Genomic DNA, 17341 nt, shown 5'->3' on the forward strand with positions numbered 1-17341 from the left:
TACGTACACTGTAAACATCTGGGTCCACGCTTAATGTCCACTGAAAGTGTGTTCATGCTTCACGTCCGTTCCTTGTATTCTTACAGTAGGTCATGAACCCTTATGTTTGGCTTGTTTTAGCATGTGCTAAATTTGTTGCAGTTCCTATGCTGTGTTGCATATTGTCAAATTATTCCAGAAAAGATTTTACAGAAAGCCACCTCTGGTTGCATGGCTGTAGGATTATTAATTGGTAAAATAATGCTTTGCGATTTATTTGATGTATTTTTGCACTCATAACATGCTGTAGGTTCCAAGTTACTATTGTGCCTCCATGCAGTAAAGATAAATAAACAAATAAAAAATGTTTACTGTGGAAAAGCATGACGAGATTTTTAGAAAAAAAGCAAACAGAATTGTACTGTATTGTTTAGTCACACTGCTATCTGCTGCACTGACACAACACTTAGCTCTACACGAGTGGGTTAACACTGCTTCCTATTTGGTTCTCAGTGATTTTATCAATGTCGTTAGAACATTCATTGAACTAAGTGTGAAATCCATCAAGGACTGACAGCTAGCTGTAGACTAATGGCTGTTAGGCGATAATAATTTTTAATATGATTTTTATTTCACTTAATTTCATCTCTTCTTGACAGAGGTCCCATGTCACCAGCAAGCTTTTTCAGAGCCGGGAATTTGTTTATGTAGGAGCCTATTACAGTTACTGCCTTTTCACAACCAAACTGTTGTGGGAGAGAGAAACACAAAAGAGACAAATACTTAAAGCCATTTGAAGGGGCTCACCTGCCATTTTGTAATTGTAATATCAAATATTATGCCAAGAATATAACACAATACATTTTCAACCAATTTTTAGAGAGAAAAATTAAAATAATAATACAATGAAACACTTAAGACAGGTGATCGTAAGGAAATTTTTACTCTTATACGTTTGCAGGATCTAAAACAAACTACCACACTTTCTTGAGGAGCTCTTTTCTACTTTCTTTGTGGGATTTCCTGTTGCCTACATTTGGGGCCGATAACAAATAGATTTAATCCGTGAAATATTGTGTGCTGAGTGGGAAAGGGCCTTCTGTGGTACTGCAGGGTGTGTTTCCTGGGCTGGACCTGAGCCTCAAGCCTGAATGCGTTTTGAGATCCCTGACCTCGACGCCACAGCTTCATCTGATCCCCACTACCACCCCCCAGCTCAGGGCTCACTCATGCAGCTCAGGGACCAGCGATTGTGGGGAAGGGGGGGAGGGGGGGGAGGGTGCTACCAGGACTCTTCCGCCAGCAAAAGGTCAGTTGTTCCTGGCAGGTGAAAGCTGATGTCCTTGTAGCCCCCCTCCCCTTATGAGGACCTGAGGCTGAGGTACTCCTGGTTTGGGGGGATGGTGTGTGCGTGGTGGTATCTTCTGGAATGTATGTGGGCCACTCTATACCCACTTAATCGTGGGTCAGGGGAACTCCCCTAGGTTCACGCTGTATTTGAGGGTCCACAGTTCCCACGCCCACTGGGTCACCCCTACTCACCGTCTCACACTTTGTCAGGGACTAGCCACAAACCCCCCATTCCCCCAAAAAATGGACATCATTGTTTCTTTGTTCATAAGCTTAGAAAACACCTTGATCCATGCTGAATTACTGAACTACAATTCTGTTCTTTAAGATATGATTCATGTATACAGAAGGATATTTACTGGACCAATCATGTGGCAGAAACCAAATGCATAAAAGCATGCAGATGTGGTCAAGAGGTTTGTCTATTTTTCAGACCAAATGTCAGAATGGGGAAGAAATGTGATCAACGTGACTTTGACCATGGAATGATTTTTGGTGCCAGCCAGGGTGGTTTGAGTATCTCAGAAACTGCTGTTCTCCTGTGACACTAATGCAAATAACCACACATTACAACAGTGGTATGCAGAAGAGCATATCTGTACACACAAGGCATAAAACCTCTGAGTGGATAGGCTACAGCAGCAGAAGACTTAATAATTACATGAAACAGGCCCATTGTTTCAAGTGAGCCACATTGACATATTATTACTGCTATAACTATGCAGAAATAATACTATATTTGCAGTATACACATGCTTAATGTTTACAAATGTAACTCGGATTTTTTTGGCAGTGAGATGCGATGACTATTTTTTTACATTTACATGAGCATTTTTCAGTCTATAAACTGTTTGAAGCCTTTGTACGTTAGCTTGGTTCAGAAGTGTCTGAGCTGGAAGTAAACACTTGTCTTTTTGCCACTGAGCAAACACAAACCCAGTTTCAACACTACATTCACAAGTCTCCCGACTGTCGCACCTCATATCAGCCGAAACAATCGCTCGAAATTCGACGAGACGAATGAGATGGAAATTAATTTCTCGCAACGGGATTATCGCCTTTCTTCCCTTCGAGTCTTATCTCTCCTTTCCTGTTTACTTAATAAAAAAGAAGAGGGATCATTTTACCATTAATTGTAAATCCAGAAGCATTCCAAATGCCCCCCCACCCCCCACCCACCCCAATGAACCATAAAATGAACCATGATCCAACCCCGTCGCTCCAATATTTCTTAACCACAGGTTTCAATAATTCTGACCCCTGATATATTAATTGGGAGGTTAATGGCCTTTGGAGTTCCTGTAATGTATGCCAGGAGGAATCCGGGAGAAGTAATGGATTTCTGCTTTTCAGAATGTCTGTGGCAGGCATTTCCATTGAGTGAATGCGAGAAATCTAATTATCTTATTACCTTTGAATGGGACTTCTGCGGTTGTATTTACCAGTGTTCTTGACTTTTTTGGTTTGTCAGCACAGTTTTGACATTCATGCCATGGGCCCCTCTCTATTGTGGTTTGAAAGTATATGTTGTAACAAGCGATGAGAATCACTTTCTGAATATGTCAGTGAAAGGATGGATTTTAATAGCCATCCTGTATCATAGCGCAATGGCTCAGGCAGAGACCGAGGAGAAAAGAAGAGGGACATCGGTACCATCTTCCCCAGGTAATGTGATCCTGTTTGCGGGCAAGAAATGGCATTGTGTAAAAAAACCTACACTCTCAGAATAAATGGTATCAAAAGAGATTCTGTGATTCCATTGAAGAACCCTATCTAGTTAAAGAGTTCTTTGCCGCGCAAAATGGTTCTTTGTCTGGGAGATTTCAAACTTCACATCTATGATGAAGGGTTCCATAAAGACCTAAAAAGGTCTCCTCTATGGAGACAAACCTAAGAAACTGTTTTTCTGAGAGTGTAATTCAGATGCTGTCACTTCACAGGACTGTACATACATTTATACATTTCAAATAGTTCAGCTATTTACAACTTAAATTCAAACAACCTGACCCAAGAAGCCTCAAATCAAACTGAATGGCTGAGAAGGAGCAGTTTACCAAACTCATCAAAAACGATTTATTTTAGTCTTCTGATATTCAGATGTTTACCACTCCACATTCCTTCTTTCTGTTTGAAACTTTCTATTTTTCCCTCACCCTCTCTCTCTGCTTGGTTTCTTGTCAGCTTTAAGGAATGTTTCTTTATTACACTTTTGAAATCCGATGATGATTTCATCCTTCGATCTTCTCTGCTGTGGGTGCTGTGATGGCTCTTCCTTATCCGACTTTCAGACATGTCTTCTTCAAGAAGAAGCACGCACATGGATCAATCCGAACAGAACTGACCTGGAGAGCTAGAGATGTGCAGTATTCTCTCACTCGCTCTGCTTGAATACCCCACCAAATTCTCCTGGTCTTGGCTGGGTTGTCTCCCTCTCTTGCTCTCCCTCGCTCTATCTTGCTCTCTATTTGGACTCTTAGACATTTAAAAACAGACCTGTCAGCTTCACGCAATAGTTGTTTCTACGTTACACTTTTGAAAGCCGTGGAATCTTGATTTAGTCCATCAATCCATATCTCCTCTGGTGTGGACGGGCACACCTGCCCTTAATTAACTGCAAGACTTCTTCATTGCTTCATATTTCGACATGTCTTCTTCAAAAAGCCGTACACAAGCGCACCAGCCACAACTAACCTGGAGAGTTGAGGTTAGACAGGACTGTAAAACGTTCTTTCTTTTTCACTGTATCTAAAGGGTGTCTTGAGTGAATGTCCCATAAACCTTATCTCTGAGGTGTTATTCAAAGATAATGAAGTTAGAGGCCAGCCCGCACCCAGGAAGTGCAGTCTGTCCGCATGAACAGGATGTGACGGTTTATGACAAAGTGGCTACGCTCCGAGAGGACAACAATAATATGCAATAATCCAATCCAATTTAGCGCTTTCCTCTCTGATTTTTTTTTATTTTAGCAGGTAGCGCGGAAAACACGGCAGGGTGACAGTGTAATGAGAAATATGATAATTCTGTGGCACATTAATTTCATGTCCTGTGGGTTTTGCAAGATCACTTATTATTCGCAACAAATTAAATCACCGTTTTATCCAGTATCGCCTTGTGTATCAAAAGATTCCCCTATACATCGAGCTCAAATGAATAACATTCACACCCTTTTACTAACATTAAGTATATAATAAGATATTAGTTTCTGCACAGCTGTAAACACCATAGCACATAGCATAATATGCACAAAGAGAGAAAGCACACTGTCATTTCGATCGATGTTTGCTGACAGCTTAACAAAACCCCCCAGCTCGACTGTCCAAATTGTTGATGAAGAAAGTATTGCGTATGACAAAAACAAAATACAGAACATCTTAAAAATCCCAGTTTAGTACCACATGTTCTTCTACATGTCCTGACACGGTTTAAAGGGGGCTTGGGGGGTGGGGGTCCCGTATAATGGTACACACCCCAGGGTCGCTCATTGCAGCTATAAGTGATCTTGAGGCCCCCTGTCAAATATCAGTGTAACACTGGCAGTTATTTGGGGTTTGTTTGTAATCTTTTCAGGCGCTTTGTCAGGGAGGCCCTACGATATTAGTGCGACTGCACAAAAAGCCCCCGAGTGGTGTCACGCACAATTAATGTCCCCAGGTAGCAACTCCATTAGTCTTATGAGCTGGAGTCGCAGTGGGGAATGCTAATGGTAGAAGTGCCGCGGGCCATTAGGAGAGAGAGAGCGACAAAGCCCCCATTTTACCCTTATACTTGACCAGCCTGTTCCCCTCACTCGCTTTCAACCTGCACCTACACCCCCAGTCACTCGCACACACACATACACACACAAACAGACACACACTCACACACACACACACAAGCAGGGCAGCAGCAATCTGCTGAAACTCAGCGGGGAGTGGAGACCACAAAACCTCAAGTACACATGCCACCACAGATGCTCAGAAACACACAGGCTTAGGCAGAGGTGAATGCACACACATACATGTATGTGCACAAATGCTGTGGCATGCAAATATACATGTACAGTGGCATGTGTCAGTAAGAGTAGAACTCCCAAAACATGTGCATGTGCATGTGAGCATGCAGGTACAGTGTATGTGCAGTACTGTATGCTCACATGTATGAACACATGAACACAAAGAAGCGCATTTGCACACAAACATGCACTTGTAATTTTTCACTTCGGCTCTGTCATTTTCGTTTTAGTCTCCACTGCCAACTGTCTATGCAGTCATGGAAACCAAAAACATATTTCACATGGAAAAAAAAGGTTTACTTTAAATGACGTGAAATTACAATTATTTGGTAGACATTGCAATCCAGAGTGAGATAAGAGAGTGAGATTTCATAAAAAAAAAAGATGGGGCTATACGATCACGGATGTGAACCAATCATTGTTTTTCTGTTGAGTGGACATCATTTTTATTGGTTCAAACAACTTTTGATTGACGTCTCATTGTGGGGAAATCTCGCTCTCTCGTCACCAGCTGGGCCTGCAGCTGTACTGATCTGGGGTCAGTGGCTTTTCCCCCACGCTATGCCTTGGCCTGCAGCCGAACTGGCCCCGGGTCAGCGGCCTTTCCCCGCACCGTGCCTGCTGTAGCGTGCATGTATTTCAGGAGCCTGTAGCTGCCTTTAGAGCACAGTTCAATGGAACTAGACTGCCCACGGAGGCACACGTCAAATGCGAATCACATGGCCTACGGAAACACACAAAAAAGAAGACTTGTTCAGAGATGAAAAAAAAAAAAAAAAACTATAAATAAATGACAGGGGGCTGGGAAAGCGAGAGCCACGTGTAGTCAACATTGTAGATGGAGGCCTAACCACTGGCCGTACCTGTATACGCAAAAACACACCAAATGTCCTCTTACACAACCGCTACTGCACAAACCTCACTCTCTCTCAGTCTGTGGCTCTATTAAAACCTGCTGTTTATCATATCAATTACCCGTTATAAGAAAATGGCGGGTGCTTTGTTTTCCAAGATCACTCCGTCACCCTCAGCAGTCATCAGTCAGGCTGCGGACCACACGGAAAGAGAGAGCCCCGTTCTCACGAACCCTCTCGCCCCCTTTCCTCCCAGGTTTGCTGCGCACTACGGTATCTGCGCTCGCGTTCAACGGTTATTTGTTGAAGCAAAAACCCAACGCTTACACCAGGAAGAATGGCGAGGAGCTGGGCCAGGATTTCCCACGGGCCATCCGACCAAACTGCGACCCCCAAACGCCTGGAGCCGGGGGGGCACCGTACATTTCACCAATTACACCATTTTCAGAGCCAGCTGTTTACCTTAAACAAAAGCATGACCTCTGCTATCAGTTAAAGCTGGTGAATAAGGCCTGGATTTAATCAACATTTGTCCTTAACTTTCACATACAAAGTTGTATCCTAAAAGACAGACATTTTTGTGACGTCAAAGGCCAGTAAAATTTAAAGGCAAATGTTGATTGAATCCAGGTATGTTATTTTGGCATTCGCAACAACAGTTCAGTGTGTTTGACATTTTACTCCCACGGTGTTTGGTGGAGCCACCCCATGGAGTGGTGGTGATTGAGCAAGAACACACCTAGTCTGGACACAAGCTGTGGAATAAGGTCATTTATTTCTTTAATACAAACCAAGAACACAGGCAACCAACAAAAAGAATAAGTCGGGGACTTGAAAACAAACAAAAAAGAAAAAAAGAAAAATAAACGACCTCGTGCTGAGGCAGAGAGGTTATGGTACAAAGGCAGGTGAGGAGGGTTAAGGAGACCCAAGGCACACACTACGGCTGTGCTCTCACAAGGTGTCTCCCCCAAGGCTCGGCTTTATAACCGGCCTGAAGCAGGCAGCAAGCAAAACCTGAGCCGACTGCTGATCTGCCTCAGATGGGCCTGTCTGCATGAGAGGCCAATGCTGTCCAAGTAGGCCTCCCTATTGGCTGTGGAGGGAACAGGACCAGCAGGCAAAGAGGAGGGGCCGGCCTCTCTGATCCTACACACAAAAAAGGGCCCTTTGGCTTCATAAAGGAACCCTTTTCGGTTCTGTATAGAACCCTCTTTGCCTGACAAAGAAACCTGGAACTAGATAGGGTTCTTCTACAGAATCACAGGGTTCCTTTTTTGCAAACCATTTTTTCTGAAAGCGTACACTCTCTTCTAGGCAGTACACAAATAAATAATTAATAAAAGGGTTATGAATTTGTTCGGTAAATAAATGTTTTTGTCAAGAAAAAAGTCAACATTGAAGACAGATTTTGATTCAAACAGGCCATCATCTGCTTATTCATTAGATTTCTTTGTGTGGGGGTGTGGGTGTTTTACATGACCCATTCAACCTGGAACAGCAGGGCTCCCCAACCTAAAATTCATTTTCCCCCACACATTGAAATTGGCAGGAGAACTACGGATCAACTCCATCAGTTTGTTCATTCGTTCATTGGCACAGTGTTGTATAATGTAGTATTATATGATTTCACCACTAGCAGCCAGGTACCATTTTCAATTAGCTACACCTAGCATGTAACAGTAAGTCATTTATTTATTTAGTTTAGCCATCATGAAACGGCTGGGCTATATGCTAGTCTAGAAGAGACCTGGGTAATCTACACAGTTTTGCTCACCTTCCTCACTATCTTATGGAGTAGTCTTTGTACAGCAAATTAGCCTGCTAACTTCTTGTAGTCATTAGATGGCTACCTCCAGTGTAGTTATATCATAAATACACTGGACTATGATGGAGATGTAGGCTACCATGCGCTGCTGAAATTTTAACCAGTTAACTTAGCAGTTCGCAAATTATTGTCAGGTAGCAAGCTAGTTTGAAGAATGCAGAATGTCCTTGGGGTACTGCACAAGTAGCTTAGGGTATATGCAATACGTCTTGCAAAAAATAAGTAGCTTAGGGTATATGCAATACGTCTTGCAAAAAATATTATTAGCTTTAGAAAAACAACCCAAATGAAGTGGATTTCTTATGCTTTGCTAGAAAAACCCAAAGCAGTGATAACATACATCACATCACATCAAACCAATATCTTTCAATGCAATCTATAATCAATATAATGGATTTGGTTCTAGGTAACTTTAGTTAACGTGCACTATTGTTTTAACATTACTCCCTGTTTCACTCCACATCATTCTCGGACTGTTGTTAGCACTGTATTTCTCATATTAATCAGGTTAAATTGGCAAATGCATTTGGCATCCCTATCTCGAGGGATTTACATCCCTGCTGTAAAATCCAGCTAGGTCAGCTTGAAAATTGAGTCATGAAGCTGGTCTATCTGGGTGTGAGCTGGTTAACAAGCTAGTACTGGTAGCTTGTCTGAGCAGGTGTTCAGCCAGCAACCAGCAGTTTCAAAACATAGCTTGAGCTGGTAAAACCATGTCAAGCTGGGAGCTGGTCTGAACTGGTCAACCAGCTAAACCATGTAGAGTTCGGAGCTTGTCTGAACTGGTCAACCAGCTACCAGCTGTTTCCAAACCTAGCTTGAGCTGTTTTATTCAGCAGGGATTGTACTTACATTGTAAGTAGCTCTGGATAGGACCATCTGCAAGAGGTAATGAGTAATGTTAGCTGTGAATTAAACAACTATGTAAGCTGGTCAAGTGTAGCTCTTGGATTGTAGCTCCAAATATGACAGCATTCTGTAAGTAGCTGCAAGATGACTTTGCCCGGTTCTGCGATCTCCTACGTGGCATTCGTCAACAGCAAAGGCTAACTACTTATAGGTAACTACTAGAAGTTTGTTGACTGTTTATCCACTGAAAGCTTAGCTTAGCTGTATTCGTTCTACCAGCATAAAGCTTCAAATAGGCATAATTGTCCCCCACCCAATGAAATCAGAGGTGACGACGGGGTGGGGGACAGCATGTTTACTCTTTGCTTGTTAATACAGTATTTTATTCGACAGGAAGCAGAGCAGATCTATGCTTGAATCCTACTGTACCATGGCAGATCTGAGACACAACTTGATTGTCACCTATGAGAGGGTGTAAGGAAAGGAAGAAAGAAAAAAGGAAAATGGAGAGACAGAGAGAGAGAGAGGCAATCCCACTGAAGAGAAAATAGGGAAATAAAGATGAGCGTGTCATTCATTCAGGAATTAATTTAGCTGCAATTTAACATCATCTCAAGAAATACGGGCACTTCATTAAACTGAATTTGATCATTATTGTGCAAAACTGTTAGGCCAACGTAACTTCGAAAAGGATAGTGAGAAACAATGTTCTTTCAGTTTACTGAAAAAAACACACCTGGGACTTGTGATAACGTCCCTCTTGATCCATCCACAACAGTAAGTTAAACAGAAGCTCTAACTACTGTTCCGACTGCACAAATAATAGATCCTAAAATCAGTCAGTCGCAGCGCATTCACATCCACCTTTTCTTTTTTCTTTTCATTTATCCTTCTCCAGAATCTGATCAATGCTTCATTTGTACAGTCACTCCGCATGAATTTCAATAAGAGTTTCCATTTTGTCTAACAAAAGGACACCATTTGACACCAGTTTTCATTTTTTTTTACAACCGTTTTTTTTCTCCCCCCCCCCAGCAATGAAACAGATCAAACCCGGTGAATTGTGGGAGAAAATAATAGGGCAGGTAGGTGGAGGTAGCCTGTTGGATTACCGGACAATAAAAAGGCATAAAAGCGTAATGGACACAGAGCGATATGATCTACAGGAGCGGACCGCGCCGAGCAGAGCGGGGTGGTGAGGAGGACTGGAGATTGGCGGGCAGATGGATGGCGGCGGGGCCTAATGTCTCCGGGCTCCGGGAGGCCCGCTGCCCCGTAAGCGTTCTCAGTCACCGCGCCGGCTTCATCAGCGCCGGGCATAAACCGAAATGACTCCTGCGGAAGATGGTGGAGGAGCGGGGAACAGTTTGGCGGAGAATTATAGCTGTGGGTGAAATTAGATGTGCTTAGAGCCTCGGGCAGCGAGGGGGGATATAAAAGACTGTTTTAAATGGAGTGTAGAATTCATACCCCTCAGTCACTCCCAATAAATAAATCTTTGACAATTTGTTCAGCAAACACTGGTTACACTTTGTTTCCATTGTCTGCTTATTATATGTGCCACTCTGGGCTATTCGTCTTGCCAGGGTCCTGCCTCGCGAACGTGGTCCGCGCACTCTTTTATTGTTGTTGTAGTTGTGAATCTTTTTTTTTGTTTACGTTTTTTTTTGTTTCGTCCATACATTTTTAATATTCGCCATTGTTACATTATATTTTATGGACCCTCCTCGCGCTGATAAATATGGAAATGCGTCCTTTGTTTGGAGATGTAAATACAGAGCGTTTTCCCTATGAAATATTGAAAAAGTAAAGTGCGTTTTATTTCTGTAATGGCTGGACATTAACTTTGGGAGAGTGTGCAGTCAAGGCTTCTGATTTTGCTTTTATATTTAATGTGGCTTGTTCGTTAAGACAAAGGAGGTGTGGAATCGATGTTGCTGCCGCGGCTCGGACGTTGTTTGTTTTAGGAGGAGCAAATTTATCTTTTTTAATCAAATGAACCCACACGAGGACCTTGCCTTAGATCTCTAATAGGGATTGAGCATCCTCTTACTCTAAACAAGGAACAACAATATCCCTGTTTCAAACAAATGGCTTCCTACAAGAAGCAAAAACTTCAAAGAAGCCAAGTCAACAGTTGTTAAACTGTTTCGTAAAATCCACAAGTGATAAAGGACAACCGTATAAAGCAAAACCTTTATGGTTATGGAACATCCTTCAGCACCACATTCATACAAATCTTACACTTAGAAGATTTTATATCTGCTGCTTGATAAAGTTACATGTCCTCGGTGGATCATGTACGTTATCTGAGACGAACAAATTGACAAAAGTACATCAACGATGCATGGGATTCACACCAAAGGCATTACTCTCAACAGCAACCTACTGTGGTGGTCGCTCAACTTTATGGATTTATAGTCTATATTGTTCTTGCCTGAGGTTGCCAATGGTTGTCTGAATGTCATTTATGAATATCAAGCCAAAATGAAGGATGCTTTTAACTTGACATCATTCTTTTTGCTTGTTATATTTGTACTAATTTCAGGAAATAATATTCGAGGCTGCTATTTTTTTTCTTATGCCATCACAGATAATATTCTTAAAATAATAAAGTAAAACAAAATCATAGGGTTATTCTTTTATGAAACGCATGTCAACTGCTGCCCCCATAAATTTTGCTTTCAGCTTATTTTACTCATTTATGAAAAGAAATCCATGGGAGAACAATATCAATATACCATTAAAAGCACATCAAGGGAAAAGATTTCTGAATTATAGCTTGCTGTTTTCAGATTGCACAAATTTTAGATGAGCCACTGTATGCGTTCCAAATGAAGTTTAATAACTCAATGCACAGATGGTATTTGGGCGATGCCGAAGCCAGTCTTTGTTTCCTTGCTTTAATGATTTGGACCTCCCGATATTGGACTACGGAACGGAGCTTAATGAAAAAATGCGATGCCAAAGAACCCCAATGACAATTCAAAGGGGACGAACAAAAGCTCAGACTCCTGCTTTTGTCGTTGCACGCTACGTGATTCTTGCTTGAGTCAGCCAGGAACATGGCAGTCTGTAACTATTGCATTAAGCATCTGGCCTGGCCCTTTATGGATCAGACAGTGTACTTCTCATGAGATGTTTCATTTTATTACCTTCCGCAGAATGAGCTAAACAAGTGTTCCTATTGATTTGCACATTAAATATATTAGTAATAAAACAACATCCCACTGCAAACCCATTGTAAAATCAATAGTAATTGGTACCAAAATATTATGAGTGCTCGGTCTGCAGTTATGGTACATTTCTGTAACTGACCAATAAAATCATGTACATTTTGGATTATTTTTTTTTTGTCTGTGATGAATATTGATATATGCGTCACATAATGTGCAGTAAGTGATTGCGAATGCTTGAATAGAATTGGAATAAAACTGAAATACAACTGTACTTGATGGTTTTTGATTAAAATCTAGAAATTTGAGGGAAAGAATTGATTCATGACAGTGCAGCTAATAAGAGAGACAATCGTGATTTTTTTTCTACCTGACATAAATATGAAATCATATCTAAATTACTATTAACGAACCATCTGCAGGAGAAATGTGCAGTAAAACACGCAGTCGAATCGCGATTGATCCGATGTGAATGAAGAGATTTTATGAGCCGAGACTTAATTTGTTCCCTTACAGCACGTTTGATAAACATCTACCATGAAATGCTTCTTATGACAATAGTGCCATTTTTTTGAGCACAACATCAAAGTTTTGTATCATGGCCATCAATCACCTCAGCCACCTGACCAATCCGGGCAGCTGAAGATGTAAAGAGATGTTCTGAGAGGAGGAGGGGCTGATGGGAAGACACATTCCAAGAAGGGAGAGGGGCTAGTGGAAAACAGGGAAAAAAAGAAGATGGGGGTGGTGGGGGGGGGTGGGGAGACAAATGTTTGTTCTCCATATTGGTTCCTGGCTTCACAGCATCAGAGCGGATAATGAAATCCCATCACATTCCAAACAGTTATCACTGGGCTTTTCAAGATAATTGTGAAGATGTAGTTTCCATCTGTTCCTCTCCAAAGCTTTTTAGTGCTGGAAAGTGATTGGGCTCAACAGAGCTTCACCGAGGCACACTTAACACTCCCCGACTACCTTGGACCGAGGAGGTACGTCACGCCGCCTGTCACAAATCAAGTCGCCCCCACAGCACCACCAGGCCTCAGAAAGCCATAGCTGACCAAAGTTATTATCGTAGGGAGCACCCATTGGAAAGCACCCCCTGACCTGCAAATATGTACTCACAATATGTCACCTTGACAAATCATCTTCGTCCATCACCAAGAAGAAAAATCCCTGAGATTGCCAAAACATAAGTAACACAAAATAGCAGAGGGTGCATCAGCGAAGCACATTTCAGAAGTGATTCAAGGCCTGGTCCCTCAGTCCAGGTCCCCAGTCCAGCATTCCCTCTAGACTTTTCCCCTGCCATTCAATCGTCCCTGGAGAGATAATATACCCTATGGTTTCTAGTTCTTTCTCTCTCTCTCTCTCTCTCTCTCTCTCTCTCTCTCTCTCTCCATCTCGATGACATGTATAACTGCCTTTTAACATTAACCCAGGTGAATTATCACCAAACACATACTACTACACTATGATAGCTACAATCTGTTTCAACAGAAATCATATTTAGATATTCTTTATTGGAAAGACTAAGACAGAAACAAAGCACAAATAGCAATGCAGCCACGTTCACAGTAATTGTAGTTTCTCTCTCCCCTATCGCTCTCTCTGTAGGTTAGGCAGTGATGACAAAGCAAGGCATGTGGTGATTTCAGCCACAGACAGAGAGAGAGGGGGGACGTGCGGTGTGGCTAGCTCTCCGTGGGGTACCCTGCGGCCGGGGGAGAGAGCCAGCTGCCATCTCGCGGGCCACAAGTGCTTTATAACTGGCGTCCACCGAGGACGGGCGCTAACGCATCGCGCCGCGGCCCAGTCATTAACGAGTGGCCGGCGCTCAAGATGGAGGTGGAGAGAGAGGCCCTGCACTGTCCTGATAGCGCACCTGCCTCTCCGCTCCACAAACGGCACGGGCCTGGCGTGAGGGATGACTCCGCTACTCCGGCCCAAACTCCTGGGAACCCGCTCTCCGGCCCTGCGCTCGCCTGTCTTGTCATTTAAATAATTCAGCCCCGCGATGGAGCACATCTGACAATGGTCTTTGTCTCCAGCTGAGGGGGACAAAGAAAGAAAAGAAAGGGGAGGACAAGAAAAAGGGAGCAGAAAACACAAGTAAAATATAATGGAAGGAAGGGTGCTTGGGAAAGGCTACGGTGCTTCCGCCATTCCGCCAGCACTGTGGTTCAGACACGTCAAAGCTGCAGCTTTAGTCTGCTTTCCCCCCGGCTTAACTTCTGACCAGCATTCCAAGGTGACACAAAATGGTGGGATTAATTTTGACTGTTGGGGCCTCAACTCCTTCTGCTTCTCACCTTGCGCTGACCCAAGAACAGTTTTACAGGTGAACTATTCTAGAGCTGCCTCTACACACCTACAGCAAGCTCGTTTGTAACTGAACAAAATGTGTGCTATCTTTAGATAAAGGAAGAAAGTAAGTTTTTCTTACCATTTTCACAATAAAGAAATTTTTTTTCTTTTCTCCCCAATTTGGAATGCCGAAACATACTGGTGCTGGAATGCTCATTGTAACCTTGGCTGTTGATTCAGGAGAGTGCCGGCAAGCATGTGCTCTCCACCAAAACATGCGATGACACCGCAGTTCACAGCTCAAGCTCACACAGATGAGACATGGAGAAACATGCTTCACGTTCTTCAACGGATGAACTTGAGGGCCAAACGGTGACATCATTCTGTGCCGACTGACAACATCCTGTCCTATCTCTGGGTGACGCTAAAGCCAGCCATCTCCCTGCTCTATTGCTAATCACAGTTGGCTCTGGCGTGGTCCAAATTCCATACGAGATTACAGGGCCCATCTATATACTAGATCAGCGCCCCAACAGGAAAAGCGACCTAGCAGCCCTTACAATAATATGAGTTTGGCAAATAATTGAGCATACAGCATGAAAGATGTAAAAGTTACTTAACTTTCTAGATGTTAGTATATAGATGTTACATAATTGCAACCTGGCTAGAAAAAAATAGCTATTCGCATAACTTGTTGAATCGATGCCTTACATCTGGGGTTAGCCCTCATGCTGCCAGCCCATTCACAGCAGAATCACCTCTGACTCAACAAAGGTATTAGCCACAGATAATACCATCGATGTAGCAGACGTTCACCGCCTACGTTCCTTCAAACCTACCCTTTCCAGAGGTTCTGTTTCAGCCACTTTTACCAACTTTCTGAAGATGCGTCAAGTTGTAATGTTTCCTAATTAATGGAAAGAAAGAAATTTCAATGTTATGAATAAAAACCCGGCCATCTGGCTAACCTATGTTTTAATAATATGCCGTCAAGCAGACCTACAGAAATAGTTCAGGGATTTGTGATTCATTCTTCAAGAATACCAATGGTTGTGTGTGTGCATGACATGTATGTACGAAAGAGTAACGTGCTCACTTCTCCATACGTGTCGTATGCATGTCAAATAATATAGCCAATTATAGAATACACCCCCCACCACCCCTCTAATAATGAAGAATAACTGTTCACGCAGTGAGACGCACAAAGAGAAAAGCACAAATGCCGTAATTAGCTAACTGTGGACATGCCTGTGGATCTTCTTGATTGTTTCTGCAGGTGTCGAGTGGAAGGCGACGCATATTTCCCATGGTTTAAATCATTCCGAAATCAACACTTGAAAAAAAGTGCATCTGGCTTTGTTCAAATGCGTTGTTTTGAATTCAGGCCAAGCCTAAGCTTTATTATTTACAGTTAAATGTAAATTATAGTCACTTGCCGACTAAAGTGGTACACCAAGGCCCAAAACAGAAATACTATTACCCGCTTACTTTTAAGTGACATTTACATCTGTTTGGTATAATTTTCAAGTCATGTGAAGTTGTCATGCTCTATTCATTAAAGGTATTATAGCTGTATAAATGGGCCCTTGAGTTTAAATTCCGTCTCGTGATGAAAGGTTCTCGGCTGGGCGAGCGGAAAAGATAGCTTAGAAGCTCCTCAGCGCCAAAACTGAACGCTTCCTAAACACCGCTCTCACTCTTTCTGGATGGGTCAGGTTTTTGGGTCAGGTAAACCATGTTTTTACGGGGGGGGTGGAGGTAATATTTATGTGTTTGGACAGACTAGCATATCAGAACTTGACAGCCTCTGGAGGTAGCGCAGCTGTTTTTAGCATGTTCTCCAAAGACTTTAATTCCAGCGCACACGCAGATGCACGTCCACAAACACAGACGCGCGCCAGGACTCGGGACACTCGGCCTTGTGTGACGGCGGAGGATATGAGAGGTAACATTTACTTTGCCTTCGCCAGACCCTTTCCCAAACAAACAACCCCTCTGCTATTTGCACCCTGCGCAGTGTTGATGGAGACGGATACATCAGCGCTTGAACTGGACTAAATTTTGATGGATGTCATCCTGGGGACTGGTAGATTGCGAATGAGGCCGCGTGTGTGACATTTACTTACAGGGAGAAGCCGTCTCCGAGCACCAGTGTTATGTAAATAGCACACCTGTCTGCCCATCGACATCTTCGGCTTATGAAAAAATCCTCCTTTTATATGAAATATCAGCGCGGGACTCTCTACCATCTGTGCTGTTATTTGTTCAGCCGACTAAAAAGAAAAGGACTTTGAATATGAATGTGTTCAGTGAAGAATAAGCAACAAACACGACTGGATTCGCGGGTTCAGTCTAGAAAAAGAAAGCGCTCTGTTGTCTCTCGTCCACATTGTTTGAGTGCCTCAGGGTATTCGGCTAGCTTTTGGAAGGTCCCCTCTGCTTCCCTGAGCCGTAATTCGCTAAAAGAGATCAGGGCCCACATTCAAAATAATCACAGTGTGTTTTGCCATTCACTTTAACCTGAAAAATATGTTCCTTTTTTTTTTGCTGCATTTCATTTCACAACATTGGGTCATTGTAATGAATGAAACGTTTTGTGTAAGAAACAGAAGTACTTTCCAGATCAGGACTGAAATCGGCTGTACGAGAATAAAAAACAGGCACGGTTGAAACAACCGCAGCACGTGGCTGAAGAGGGGGGTGGGGGGTGGATTAACCACGCAGACAAGAGCAGTCATCTCAGAAACTATCGCTGGAGCCAAGCCGTTACCAATGTGGGGGGTACCTATCCGTCAGGAGCCAACGTGGAAGCAATTTATTGGGAGCTGTCAGTTGGTCATTGCTCCACTTTGAAACTGGCATTTGGGGCACAAAAGATGAATAAGATAAAATGAGACACACATCTCTGTCCCCCGCTTGCATCCCCCCCACCCCTACCCCCATCTCCAACTACTCATCCTCTCCGCCGTTCTCTTCAACGATCTCCACCACACCAGTCAACTCGCAT

This window comes from Conger conger, chromosome 11 (assembly GCF_963514075.1).
Source record: "Conger conger chromosome 11, fConCon1.1, whole genome shotgun sequence".
NCBI lineage: Eukaryota > Metazoa > Chordata > Actinopteri > Anguilliformes > Congridae > Conger > Conger conger.